The sequence below is a fragment of the Erythranthe guttata genome, chromosome 9, assembly GCF_056151865.1.
Source record: "Erythranthe guttata isolate IM_541 chromosome 9, IM_541, whole genome shotgun sequence".
NCBI lineage: Eukaryota > Viridiplantae > Streptophyta > Magnoliopsida > Lamiales > Phrymaceae > Erythranthe > Erythranthe guttata.
Genome location: NC_142541.1, coordinates 7,614,043 through 7,629,878, shown reverse-complemented (window position 1 = coordinate 7,629,878; position 15,836 = coordinate 7,614,043). Strand labels below are relative to the sequence as shown.

Sequence of the window (15,836 nt, the reverse complement as noted above, 5' to 3'; positions counted from 1 at the left end):
ACGCCCATCCGGACGGCCGTGTGAGATTAAGCTCTAAAACCCGCACGGCCGCGCGGCCTTCTGTTCTTCAGAATTCTGATTATTTCACTTTTGGCCCACTTTTTCTCTGAATTTGCAGTTTTCACCCCAAAAGTTGCCAATTCATCAATATGCACCTAAAATACAAATAATAACCATATTAAGCACCAATTATCGTAAAAACACATCAAAAGCTCCAATTAAAAGGTACAATTAAGTGTATAAATATACACTTAACACACCCCCAAACTTGAACTTTTGCTTGTCCTCAAGTAAAATCAAATTAAGAACACAAAACACAACTATACATCTCATTACATAGATCGATTGGTCAACTTCGTGTTTTCAGAACTTGCAATTATGGTGATAATTCCTAGGCATTTGCAAGCTTAACATTCAACGGCACTTAGTCACTCACTATTACCAAAAACCACAAATCATACAATTGCTTCAAGTATCCAATATTTGCAAGTTAAAAATAGAGAAAATTTATACTTACATGCATATATTTGACTCCAAATACTCACCAAATTATTTTACTCAACTAATATTGAACAATAAGCTATTGGGATCATTGGGACTTTGTGGCTTTCAATTGTTAGGCTCTTTGGTCCGAGGTAGGTAATATGGGAATGTGTGGCTAATTTTCTTGAATTGAGGTGATTACGCCAAAATTTGAAAGCTAGCGTTTGAAACAATAAATTCACCTCTAGGGACTTTAATAAACTCGACTCTCCAAAATTCACACGTCAACACTTTTGCCTTGAGGCAATGGATCGAGTTTTCAACACAATTCAACTACTAGTCCTTATTTCTCCCTTCTAATCTATTCTTCTTCTTCTTTTTCTTTTCTCTTTTTCTTTTTTTTTCTTTTTTTTTTTTTTTTTTTTTTTTTCGAATCGAATTTAGATATATGTATATATATATAAAGGTGCACGTATATATATATCTATTTTTTTTTTTCGAAGAAGAAGAAAGATCTAATAAAACATTTCGACCGAACTCCAAGGGATAATTATTAAAAAATCTCCACTTTTCCACCTTCTACATATTGGCTAAAAGAAAGAACACCTTTTCTCTCCGAGGCCCAAATCAAGGTTCTAAGGATAAAAATTTAAAGGTAGGCTTGAAAGGCTCAAACGGTTCAAAGAAGGCCCTAATCATATCCCAAATCACTTACTACCCAACACTTCGTTTCATAAATGTCCTAAGGTGAGATTTAAAACCGAACATAGCATGATTTAGCACAAATAAATTCCAAATTTAAAATGCAAAACATTCAACCAAAGCAATGCATAAAGTGTGATTCCTAGCAATAATTCACTTCTACGTTCCGTTGAATCGAAAGCTAAACAAATATCTATTCCTTATCACATAAAACAAGTAATCTCATCATCAAACATTGACCATCTCCCATCATCATAATTCATCGATGCATCGAATTTTTTTTTTTTTTTTTTTTTTTTTTTTTTTTCGAATAATAAAACGATAACTAAAACAAAAAAAATAACGCAAGCAAACTAACAAACAAGCAAAACACCAATATAACCACCCCCAAACTTAAAATTCACATTGCCCTCAATGTGATTCGCCCAAAGTTTAAGGATAGAAAACACCTGTTTAAACGGCGGGACCATCGTCGGGTTGCTCACCAACTCCACCATGTGCATGAGCATCATCCTCCTCGTCATCCTCCAATAGCTCGGGTACCGGCTCAATAATCGGTGCGGGAAAATCGTCGAACACCTTGTGGGCGTTCTTGGTGGAATGGGTTTTTCGAGAAAATTGCACCGTTCTTGAATCTCCCTGCGCAAATCAACAACAAACCCCCTTGATTACGTATTATATGTGTGTAGTTGGTAAATTTTCGGTGAAATTTGTCAAAGAAAAGGGAAAATTTCGAAAAAAGAAAGCGAGGGTTCGAAGTGGGGCAGAGAGGGGATTTGGGAATTATGGAAATTGTTTTTTTTTTTTTTTTCGCACGGCCGTGCGAAATTTAGGTGAAAAATCCGCACGGCCGTGCCATTTTCCAATTTTAGGCAGTAGCCTCTTCAAATTTCGCACGGCCGTGCGAGATTTAGGTGTAAAATCCGCACGGCCGTGCCCTTTTCCTATTTTGGGCAGTAGCTCCCCCGAAATCTCACACGGCCGTGTGAGATTCCTGCCCTTTTCTTGCACGGCCATGTGAATAATTGCAATTAGGTCCCTGCAAAATAAAAACTTCCTATTAGTGCCCCTAAAATTTTTTTTTTTTTTTTTTTTTTTTTTGAAAAATAAAATAAAATAAAAGCCAAACTAAAAATTTAAAATAACATAAAATACAAAAAAAGAAAGCTCGGGTTGCCTCCCGAGAAGCGCTAAGTTTACAGTCTTCAGCCGGACTTTGTCTGCTTCTTTGTTCAAGCTAACGTGACCGAAGTCACTTGGCAATTGAATTCCTCTCCCCGATGACGCTCGTTTGATTTTTTAGGTGGCCACATCCTCCTTGCACGTTCATCACCGTTAGCACCCCAACTCTTTTGACTATCTCTCGGAGGAGTTGAAATTGAGTCCGCACAATATACTTGCTCCTTTTGACTGCCGTTTCCGCCGCCATCTCCTGCACTCAAAGATGCTTTCCCATGGTCTAAGATCAAAACATCAAAATCTTCATGATTTGTAAAATCCACAAGATCAATAGCATAACAATCTTTATTATCACATGGATTTTTATTAGCGCTAAAAACGTTAAATTTGATCGTTTGATCGTGCACCGTCATTGTAAGATCACCACTAGCACAATCTATTAGAGTTTTTGATGTGGCTAAAAACGGTCTCCCTATAATAAGAGGTATTTCCCTATCTTCATCAATATCGAGTACAACAAAATCAACCGGGAAGATAAATTTGTTCACCTTTACTAGCACATTCTCTAAAATACCTTTTGGGTAAACCAAAGACCTATCGGCTAATTGAAGAGTTATAGCCGTAGGTTCAATCTCACCTAACCCAAGATTTTTATAAGTGGAATAAGGCATGAGATTAATGCTAGCACCTAAATCAAGGAGCGATCTAAAATTTTTACCTCCTATAGTACAAGGGATAGTGAACTTACCTGGATCGCCAAGTTTTTGTGGAAGGGGTCGTGTAAGAATTGCACTACATTGTTCCGTGAGTTGGATCATCTCGTTTCCTTGCAATTTCTTTCTCTTTGTCACGAGATCCTTGAGGAACTTCACCCACTTTGGCATCTTTTGAAGGGCTTCAATAAACGGAATATTTATTTGAATTTCCTTCAACTTGTCCAGAAATCTTTGATAATCGGCATCGAGCTTCTTCTTTATAAGCTTCTGAGGATATGGAATTGGAGGGGCTCGTGATTTCACTGGAGATGATAATGGTTCTTCGTGAGTTGCTTCTTTTTCCCCCATCACGCTCGCCTCCTCGATTACCGTGTTTTGCTTCTCCTTTCGTGGGGCTTCCTCCAATTGCCTCCCATTCCTTAAACTCACAGCGTTGCACTGCTCGACGTTGTTCTTTCGAGGATCTTCAGTATTTGACGGCAGTGCTCCCGATGGCCTCGCGGTTAGCTGGGTTGCAAGTTGACCCATTTGTGTTTCCAAATTCCGGATGGAGGCTTGGGTGGTTGTCATGAATTGCGCCAAGATATTTGCGAGATCTCCACCTTGAGGTTGAGCTTGAGGCGGATTTTGGAATCCGGGAGCTGGTCGTGAATAATTAGGCGGTTGACCTTGAGGTGGTGCTTGCCTTTGTCCTTGCTGATTTCCTCCCCACCCAAAGTTAGGGTGATCCTTCCATCCCGGATTATACGTGTTGGAGTACGGGTTCCTCTGTTGTCGGTTGGTGTCATGCACATAATTCAGAGACTCCGTTTCTTCTACGCGCTGGTCGGGAACTTGGACTGCGTGGACTTGTTGAGTCTGCAAAGCCGCTACTTGCTTCGATAGCTTCTCCAATTGGGCCGTGATTGCAGTGACTCCGTCTAACTCCAAAATTCCTCCCGTCTTGACTGCTCCGCTATTCGACCGGTCCGATGCCCGCATGTACTTATTTGTAGCAATTCGCTCCAAGAGTTCGTAAGCTTCGTCATAGGTCAAACTCATGAACATACCTCCAGCTGCAGAGTCGAGCACTGTCCTTGAGTTGTCTTCCAGTCCATCGTAAAATATTTGCAGTTGGCGCCACTCTTGTAGTCCGTGATTCGGGCACCTCCTCGTTAACTGTTTGAACCGCTCCCACGTCTCGAATAATGCTTCACCGGCTTCTTGTATGAAGTTTTGAATTTCTCGCCGGATTCTCTCAGTTTTTGTTGGGGAGTTGTATGTGTTCATGAAAAGTTGAGCTAGTTGGGCCCACGACGAGATGGAGTGCGGTGCACGAGTTTGCAACCATTCTCGGGCTGCTCCTTGTAGGGAGTGCTTGAACAGGCGGAGTTGCAGTGCTTCGGGTGTTACTCCGTTCATCTTGTGCGAGTCACACGTTTCGAGAAAGTTGACCAAGTGAAGATGTGGATCTTCATGAGCCAATCCGCTGAATAGACCATTGTTTTGGAGCATCGTGAGGAGTCCCGCTCAAATCTCGAAATTGTTGGCTTCAATGGGGGGCTGCTGGATGCTTGATTGAAATCCATTTAGCGTTGGAACGGTGTACTCATGCAGTGCTCGTTGACGAGGTGGTGGATTAATTAGCTGGCGTTGCTCTTGTTCATTGATGATTTCCCCCACCGCATTCGGTAGATGCCCTTGGTCACCTCTCCCACGATTTATCTCTTCTTCCATCGTTGCCGGAGTGTTTTGGGCTAACCGTTGATTTCTCCTGGCTTGCCTAAACGTTCGCTCAATTACGGGATCAAGATGTAGCAGGCTCGTGTCGTGTCCTCTTCGCATAAAAAGTACCTAAAACAAAATAAAAAAAAGATAATTAAATAAGATAAAATAAAATAAATTGGCTGAAGTAAGAAAAATTGCTCAAATTTAATATTAGGATAAATAAATAATTTAGCCGTAGCCCCCGGCAACGGCGCCAAAAACTTGTTGGGTGCTAAATACCAACACGCAAGTGTACGTATCGCAAACAAGTAGTAAAGTAGACTCGTGAGAGTCGGATGTCGATCCCACAGGGAATACGTAAATTATTTAATCCTAAGTACCAAATCCTAACAATTATGATTTTTATCCAGCCTACGCAGGGTTGTCAATTTAATTAACTAAATAAATTAAACTAATTAAGAAAGCAATTAAACACGAGAAAATATCAATATAAAACGGATCTAGAATTTTATCTTCCCCCTATGCGATAATTCTTCACCCGATTAATCTCCTATCATGCAAGTTACGATTCCCGATTATTAACCCAAGACACGAAATTATTCATAACCAGCTGTCGCTGCGCTATAAACCTATTATTCATAAAAGATTCACTATATGTCTATGCAAACCTAGTATAAATAAAGCATTAAATAGCAAGTCTCGTAAACGGCTACCTAAGGTATTATCTGTATGTCTACGATAATACATGCAATTAACACACGCATTCAGTGAAAAACTACTCGAAGGCTCTTCTATCCCTGTTCTAATTATTAAAACGATCTGTCAATCAATTCTAACAATAACTAATAGCAACATAAGTTAGCTACGCTCATGCACTAAATACGATCAAAATAGAAGAAATAATCGAAGAATTAAACTTGCATAAAAGTAGAAAAATAGGTTCGAATTACCACATTAGGGTTCCAATAAAATCCTAGAATAAAAACTTTGCTACTCATGTTCGTTACGAAAAGCATAATAAAAATACGAAAAATCATAAAAACTATAAATAAAAATCAAAGAGGAGAACTAGGATGAAGATTCGTCAAGTCTTCGTCTTCGTTCTTGTGCTCCTTGATCGCGTGTAGAAAGATGAAAGATAAAAACTAAAAATAAAGATAAAAGGTAAAAGATCCCTCTAATTGTGTGCTTGTGGCCTTTAAATAGGGTGCAAAAATATAATAGGGCGGGTTTCCTTGTGTAATTAAACTTCCTTCACTGCGCCCCTACGCCCATCCGGACGGCCGTGTGAGATTAAGCTCTAAAACTCGCACGGCCGCGCGGCCTTCTGTTCTTCAGAATTCTGATTATTTCACTTTTGGCCCACTTTTTCTCTGAATTTGCAGTTTTCACCCCAAAAGTTGCCAATTCTTCAATCTGCACCTAAAATACAAATAATAACCATATTAAGCACCAATTATCGTAAAAACACATCAAAAGCTCCAATTAAAAGGTACAATTAAGTGTATAAATATACACTTAACAACTACTTGTTTTTTTCAAGGAATGATTCCAAAATTCGCACTCCAAACCCTCCAAATTCTGCTCCGAAAAGGTGCGACAGCAGGTTTTCTTTCCCTAAAGTTCCGGTGAGCATCTGGGATTCTCGCCAAATTCCGGCTAATATGAACCAGCCAACCATGTGACGAGACCCGATAACAATACTTCGGTTATCAACTCCTGGACCGTCCCAAAGAAGGAATCAAAAGAGGGTGGAACCGCGACCCGTTGTCTATTAAGAGACAAGAACCTTGGTATGTGAAGACGCCACAATCAATTGTGGAAGATTGATTGATAAGTCGGGTGAACGTACGAAATCCTCCGATATGTTCGAAGAGTTCTTAAAGAACTAGAGAGAACAATCTCACAATTTAATTAATGATCAAAAAGCTGTCTTTCATAATGAATAAGAAGGCATATATATAGCCCCCAAAACTTAGTCTTCAAGAAAGGAAAATAAAACCATAAATGTACTTAATAAAGGCTCTAAACAAGTGAGCCACAAAATTTGACAGTGCCTTAATAGAATAGGCCCGTTAACACACTAATATGAGCTGATTAGAGATGAACCCACAAATTTAAGGTAGGGTGGGCTTTGGTCTTCATCCTGCTTGCTCTTATTTGTTCAACTTGGACTGATCTTTAGCCTGGATGGTTCCCACTCTTGTCCGGTGACTCCGCCACTTGAATATGCATAATCCAGCCTTGTTTATCAGCATTGAATAAAGCTTTCTTAGTTAAGACATTTTGGATCAATGCGGCAAGCTTCTCCTTGAATTGCTTAGCTCGGCTCCTCGTTACTGGTCCGGTTGGGACTTGGATAGGATCATCTTGCCAACTGTTGGTTAGACCTCGATCATTCCCCTCCTCTTGAAAAGGATTTGTCCTCAAATCATCACCTACATCAAAATAACTCAAATCATCAACATTGAAGGTGGTACTAACATTATAGTCACCTGGCAAGTCCAGCTTATACGCATTATCATTCACTCGCTCAAGAACTTGAAAAGGACCATCTCCTTTCGGCAGCAACTTGGAACGCCTTTGTATTGGAAATCGTTCTTTTCTCATGTGTAGCCAAACCCAATATCCAGGTTCAAAAACAAACTTGCGAAGTCCCTTGTTTGCTTGCTTTGCATATTGTTCTGTTCTCCTTTCCATATTGAGCCTTGCTTTTTCATGAATCTGCTTCACAAGTTCAGCCTTTTTCTTTTCATCCAAGTTAACATGCTCAGATAAAGGTAGTGGAGTTAAATCCATTGGAGTTAAAGGATTAAAACCATAAACAATTTCAAACGGTGAAAACTTAGTAGCAGAATGAACAGCTCGATTATATGCAAACTCAACATGTGGTAAACACTCTTCCCATGTTTTGATGTTTTTCTTGATAATAGCCCTCAACAAGGCATACAAAGTCCTATTTACTACTTCAGTTTGACCATCGGTTTGTGGGTGACAAGTAGTAGAAAATAATAATTTTGTTCCTATCTTACACCACAAGGTCTTCCAAAAGTAACTCAAGAACTTAGCATCACGATCAGAAACAATTGTCCTAGGCATGCCATGCAATCTAACAACTTCTTTAAAGAACAAATCAGCAACATGGTACGCATCATAAGTTTTGTGGCATAGTATAAAATGTGCCATTTTAGAAAATCTATCAACGACAACAAAGATCGAATCCCTACCATGTTTTCACCTAGGCAAACCTAACACACAATCCATAGAAATATCAACCCACGGTTCATTGGGAATGGGCAATGGTGTGTATACCATGGGGTTGTACTCGAGACTTAGCTTGACGACATGTAACACACCTATGACAAATTCTCTCAACATCTCTCTTCATGTGTGGCCAATAAAAGTGTTCTTTCAGCATGTGTAATGTCTTTTTGAAACCAAAATGACCCATAAGACCTCCCCCATGCGATTCAAGCACAGTAATTCACGTATAGAGCACATAAGAATGCAAAGTTTATCTTCCCTAAACAAGAATCCCTCATGCCTATAGAGCTTATCAAATGCACCCTTTTCACATGCTTGATAAACAGTACCAAAATCAGCATCTTGAATGTAGAACTCCTTAATTTGTTCAAAACCAAGTAATTTAACATTAAGAGTAGAGATTAAGGTGTACCTTCGAGACAATGCATCAGCTACAATGTTCTCTTTACCTTGCTCGTATTTGATGACATAAGGAAATGTCTCAATGAACTCCATCCATCGGGCATGCCTCTTGTTCAGCTTGTGTTGTCCCTTCAAGTGCTTCAACGATTCATGATCCGTGTGAATCACAAATTCCTTAGGCCAAAGATAATGCTGCCATGTCTCTAAAGCTCGAACCAAGGCATACAACTCCTTATCATAAGTCGGGTAGTTTAAGGCTACCCCACTCAACTTCTCACTAAAATATGCAATCGGTCGTCCCTCTTACATCAAATAAGCGCCTATGCCTACTCCGGAAGCATCGCACTCAATCTCGAATGTTTTCGCGAAATTTGGTAGAGCAAGTAAAGGAGCTTTGGTTAACTTCTCCTTAATTAATTGAAATGCTTTCTCTTGCTCGTCCCCCCACTTGAACACCACGTTCTTCCTTATCACCTCGCTCATTGGTGCTGCAATAGTGCAAAAATCCTTCACGAACCTCCTATAGAAACCAGCAAGGCCATGAAAACTTTGAACATTCCCTACACTCGTCGGACTTGGCCATTCTTGGATAGCTCGAACCTTTTCTTCATCAACCTGAATACCTTGTGCACTCACAATTAAACAAAGAAAGACAAGCTTATCCGTGCAAAATGTACATTTCTGCAAATTAGCATACAACTTCTCTTCCCTAAGCGCATGTAAAACGGATTTCAAATGCACAACATGATCATCCAGATTTTTGCTATAGATAAGAATGTCATTAAAGTAAACTACAACAAATTTACCAATGAAAGATTGCAAAACATGGTTCATTAATCGCATGAAAGTACTAGGGGCATTAGTTAACCCAAACGGCATAACTAACCACTCATATAAACCATACATTGTTTTGAAAGCAGTTTTCCATTCATCACCCTCTCTCATTCTTATTTGATGATACCCACTTTTCAAATCCATTTTTTAAAACACACAAGCACCATGCAATTCCTCTAACATATCATCTAAGCGTGGAATAGGTTGACGATACTTTACGGTTATATTGTTGATTGCTCGGCAATCGACACACATTCTCCACTTTCCATCTGCCTTAGGAACCAAAAGTACCGGAACAGCAGACGGACTTATGCTCTCCCTCACGTGCCCTCTTTCCATCAACTCCGTGACCCGCCTTTGTATCTCCTTAGTCTCCTCGGGATTGCTTCGGTAGGCTGGTAGGTTTGGAATAGAAGCTCCTGGCACAAAGTCAATTTGATGTTCAATGCCTCGAATTGGTGGCAACCCCGGTGGTAACTCCTCCGGAAATACATCATCTAAGTCCTGCAAAAGAGAAACAACAGAACTAGGCAAATAAGAGTTAACGTTGTTAGTGTTCAAAAAGGCATCCTTGTACATAAGTACAATCATCGGCTGATTCGAACGCATAGCTCTCTTCACATCACTCGCCCTCGCATATAAACTTGTTTTTCCCTCTTCTTTTCTCTCAATGGCCGAACTCACTTTTTTATTTTCTCTCTTGTTTTTCTCAGCCTCACTCTCTCTTTCTTTTGTACTCTCACTCATTTTCTTTTGATCACTCTCTTTTTGTAGCCTCACTTGATCCTCATGGACCTGCTGCGGCGTTAAAGGAACTAGAGTGATTGTTCTTTGGTTGAACGCAAATGAGCACTTGTTGGTGAAATCATCATGCTTGGCCCGTCGATCAGATTGCCACGGTCGACCAAGTAACAAGTGTCCAGCTTGCATCGGAACAACATCACACATCACCTCATCTTCATACTTTCCAATGCGAAATGATACTAACACTTGCTTGCTCACCCTCAGTTCTCCACTATCATTAAGCCATTGCAGCTTATATGGTTGTGGATGTTTGGTTGTAGGCAGCCCTAACTTCTCCACCATCGTAGTGCTAGCAACATTGGTGCAACTCCCTCCATCAATGATCATACTACACACCTTGTCTCGAACATGACATCTAGTGTAGAAGATGTTTTCTCACTGTGCTTCTTCATCTCCCTTTGCTTGCACATTTAGTGCTCTCCTTGCAACCAAAAGTTCACCATGTGCTGCATATTCTTCTTCTCCATCATCCTCTTGTGGTAGTGTGGAATCCTCCTCTTCTTCGGTCTCAAACCCACCATCATCACGCAACAGCATAACTCTCTTGTTTGGACATTGGTTTGCTTTGTGACCATTGCCATGGCATATAAAACACTCTATATCACGATTCCGAGTTGTATTAGAATCGATTTTACCTTGGACTGCATGGTTGGTAGTGTTTTGCTTGGGCTCGAATTTGGGTTTAGTCATAGCTGGCTTCTCATCTTTGCTAACAACGTTATGCCTCCAAGATGAACTCGAACTAGGGGCTGAACGTGGATTGTTACCCCACCGCTTGAGCTGATTCTCAATCTTGATGGCCATGTGTACCATGTCCTCCATCTCAACATAGTGTTGCAACTCCACTACGTTAGCAATCTCTCTATTCAGCCCTGCCAAGAACCTTGCCATAGTAGCCTCCCGATCCTCCTCAATATTTACTCGGATCATTGAAATTTCCATATCCTTAAAGTACTCTTCAACAATCCGATTTCAATAACATAAAGGTGGTTCTCATAGTTCCTTGCTAACTTGGGCGACTAGGTGCTATCGTATAACACTTCGTCGTAATGGACACCCTTCTTCCACTTCTAATCAGTGGTGGTTCCCTAGTGAGTCGAGTTATCATGAAGTTTGGTCGGGGTATTTATTTGAGTATGCACAATTTGCTCTTGGAGCAAACGCGCCAAACGAATTTTATTGAGCCAATCAAGGTAATTATTGCCATTAAGCTTTGTTCGTATCGAGAATTGACGATAAGGGATTCTTAGCATTTATGATATTTCATTATTAATGAATGCAATTAAAGATTTGGACTTTTATCATTTAATTGTTCTCCCACTAATTTTATCGAATTCCACCACCCTCTAGCAGACAGACGAGAAAACGTATTTTTCCTTAATGGGCTTTAGGTCCAATAGCGCAAATGTAACCCGTAGTTAATCTAGCCTGATTACATAAGCCTAAAGGTAGAATACTATCTATCACATCACTATGTGACCCTAAAGATTGTTTTACCTCACACTTGATAATGACCTAAGTTAATCTCGCGAATATCAAAATCTTCGCGTGTCAAGTCTAGCCTACCAATGTGAGATGTCATAGATCCAACTCTATCAAACTAATGCAGTCCCTAGTTAATCTAGCCGACCACATTAATCCAATAGAATTTTATCTACAACCGTATCTCCATCTAATGTCATTTAAATTACAGCTTATCCCATAATAGCACTCCCCGCTAACACGGCTTACTGCACTATTATGAGAGGCTACACATAATCTAATCGTTGGTAGAAGGAAAAAAGAAAGAACGACAAATCGGTTCTCCTTTATAGCTTGATAATTATTCTTAGAAATTAAGAATGAGGGATTTTTATTAAGTTATGGTTATCTCATCAGAATTATTGGTTATGATCGTTTGGGATTCCTACAACTATGTTCTCTAATGTGGAAACGCATATTGATCCTAAGAGAGACATACGATCATCATCGTAATCAATTACAATTATTCATCATATGAATTAATAAATTAAAATGATTAAATGCAAAATAATTAACGGACCTCTTTCATTCATAAATTAATCAAATAAGAACGAGACCCATTAATTATTTGCCATGTAATAACATTTGTGTTCCATTTATTAAATTAATTTAACAATTAAATTAATAAATTAATCCAACACTATTCCTTGAATTCAAATTAAATTAATGGATCAATTATCTAATTGGGCTTAATTGATAAATAATTTCAAAAATTAAAAATCAATTTGTTTTAATTTTAATTTCAGAAATTTAAAATATATATATATATATTTTTTTTTGTTTCGGTGTTGACCGGACCGGTCAGCTGTAGAAAATCAGAAAAATAAAATTCAGAATTTTCGATTATTCAAATTCTACAATTTCTGAAAATATTCAAAATATTCAATTAAAATTAAAACACCCAATTTCGATAATACCAAAAATTTAACAATTCAACAAATTAAGCATGCTTTTGAAAGCGATTAAACACGTTGACAATTAATCGATTACCCGTGGCTCTGATACCACTGTTGGGGATCGATGCATGTATACGCAGCGGAAAACAAAAAATTAATCGAACTCAATGTTCGATCACATGCATAAATCAATTAATTGAACGTACCTTAACGCTTCCGTCATACACATGGTAATATTTCATATTTTAATCGAAATTAAATAAAACGAAAGACAAAGATGAGCATGCTTGCATACGACATCATGAAATCGAAAACATACATTCTTCATATAATTGTCATGCTCACAAATTAATTCACATAATCCAATTACGAATTAATTCGCAGGGGTTTTCGATTTTACCTCTTGAAGCGTGAGATTTCGACGAATCGAAATCTATTAACTAAGACACGTACAAGCTGCTATTAAACAACTCCAAGGCTACGAAGAACCGACCGAACAGCAGCTGGTCCGATCTGATCTCGACGGCGGCACATGAGGTGCAGCGGCGGCGGCGCGTGGCAACGGTGACGGCGCGTGCGGGGCTGGCGGTGGTGGAGTTGCGTTCTTCCTCTCCAATTAGGTTTCACCTCGTATACCTAGACCCACTCTAACTGCAGCACTAGATACAGAAGAGTTAGAAAACAACGGGAATAAAGACGAGGAAGAAAAGAGAAGAAACCGGCGGCGGCGGCGGCGGCAGAGCGGCGGCGCGACGGCGGTGCGGCGGTGCAGCGGCGGGGCTGCAGCCGTGAGGCGGAGGACGGCCGTGCTTCATGCGGCTAGGGTTTTGGGGCTGTCAAATCTCATCTCAACTCATCTTATGAGTTGTATTTATACTAGGGTTCATAACCCTCATTGGCTTAAGTCATTGGGCTTGACCCACTGATCCATTAAGCCCACCCCCTCATCGGCCTCGTTTCTTACAAATGATCGTCCACAAAATTATAACAAAATTATATTTGTGACGAGCATAAAGTCCTCGTCGATACGAGTGCCTCTTTGAAATTTTCAATTTCCAAAATTGGAAACTTCTAATTTAGTGGACCTGCTAAATCGGGAAACTTCCCAATTTAGAAAGTTCACTAAATTTCCGCATATCTCTTTCTCTCCGTTTATTCCAACTCGTAATCCACAATTACGAATCTTAGATTCAATCATATTGACATCCAACTACGCAAAGATTAACACATTAACCTATGCTTGTTGTTTTTCAAGGATCTATGTTACACGAGAAGTGTGACCCTCAATGGTTCAGGTCTAAGCTACCCGTGGGCTCACAACTCTTTGTGATTCGAACAACACATTGTTCTTATACGAACTCCTCCCAAGAGTCCCGATTAGGGTAAAACAAATTTTACTCAATCGCCGATCAAATCGGTGCCCAACGAATCAAGATTGGCGTCTAGCAACTACGCATCATGATTCCCTAGATACAAATGAAGTGCCTGCAAGAACCTTGTGATATAGTTAACGTGCAGTACGATCCCTTCGCAGCAAATGTCCCGATTGAACTAGAGGCATTGGTCCACCGAGACCTCTTATTAAGTTCAATAACCGTGCGAACGTTCTAGGTGTTATAATACGTTCGTGTGTGACTTAGAGAAACACATTTCCCTAATCACCCCACTATCAACTCCGGCCGGAGATTCCATGGATTACAAACCGACAGAACACACAGGACATCCATGACTACTCAAGCGCTCGAATCCCCTACTACAATGCACAGACTTCACACTAGATTTCGGACTGCATGAACGTTGGCCCTTGGAGCGGTCCGCGGTGGGACTCAGGGACAGGTCACGATACAGTCGGTCCTCTAGTGAAGTCACGGTGATGTCTGGGTCTTAAGGACTAATGGTGCACATCTATATCATAGAAACCTATTACTCGATGATTGGGAACCACTTATAGATTTCTAGGCGAGGGAGTTCAGTGAACTCATCTAATATGAGCACCCACTCAAGTATGCCGATGTCACAACACCGATGACTGATGAGACGCAGTACACATACACTAAGTGCTAGTCTCAAAAGGGAAAGGCTGGTATCCTCATTATTGGCGTAACCCATCGACTAGGAACAAGGTTTAACAATTACATTACATTGCTGAGTTATCTCACGATTCTACTAGATCAACTCACAGTAATAGAGTAACTCGTTAGGACTATATCTATGCTGCTTGCATGGGATTTCAGATATAGAATGCCAAAAGGTATTTTACCATTAATTTGAAATAGATTATTTACGAGTAGCGTGAGAAAACACAACACTTAGTTGGCTTATTGGTCACATACTCTAACACAAACTCCATCAACTTCCAAAATCACGATAACTACATGAACTTTTCATAGACAAGTCATGAATGAAAACAATGGAGCACAAGCTTTGAACGGATACTTGATGTATGAAAAGTTTGCATCATGAAGTAGGATAGTTATTGAAACAATCATAAGATTTGATTACGATAGGTGCATACTAAAGTAATCAAAAAACACGAAATCATCAAATGGAAGATCTGAACCTTGCACTGAAGTATCAATGATCATGATCGATAATAAAAATGAAATAATACAAGGTGATGTGGGAAAGATATTCAAAGGAATAAGAGCCATTGAATACTATGGAATCAAAGTCGTGAAGTGTTTAAGCGAGATGAGGAATCTCACTCATGATCAATAATATATATGAGATATTCAAGAATTGGAAACCTCAAGAAAAGTTGATAACCAAGAACATAAGGTATTGAAACTAGAATAGAAGAATAAATTATGATCAACAATGAAGTTTAAATTGTGCATGATCTGATGCAAAATCAATGCGAGAGGGGGAATAAACATGGAGTTCTCACATCAGAATAAAAGATTCCACACAGAGCAAGGAAGTAAAACCATATTCAATGGGATGATAAAGTATTGAATAGAGGAACTCTCGAACATTTGGCTCATCCTTGAGCAATAATGAAAACGAGATTCAGTTGAGCCAAGTCTAAAGTAGAGTTCTCAAAGAAATGAGAAATCTAAGAAAATGAATAACCAAATTTATATAAGATAAGGAATTTCACAAGAGTGTAATCAAAACGAATGAGAATAGAAATCTCATAAGAGTTTAATCTAAGAGAATATGGTTCTCTTATGCCATAATAGAAGATTCCACATAGAGCAATGAAACGAAATCGGATTGAATAAAATGATAAAATAATCGTGTAAATGAACTCTCAGGTATTTGGATCAAGCATTTGGCTCACCCTAGATTATAAATGAAAACAAGATTAAGGTAAGCCTAATCTAGT

General features: G+C 39.4%; 1 pseudogene; it reads right to left on the bottom strand.

Annotated features, from left to right (window-relative positions):
• Positions 1 to 6,964: 6,964 nt before the first annotated feature.
• Positions 6,965 to 11,057, bottom strand: LOC148767981 (uncharacterized; annotated as a pseudogene).
• Between the last annotated feature and the right edge of the window lie 4,779 nt (positions 11,058 to 15,836).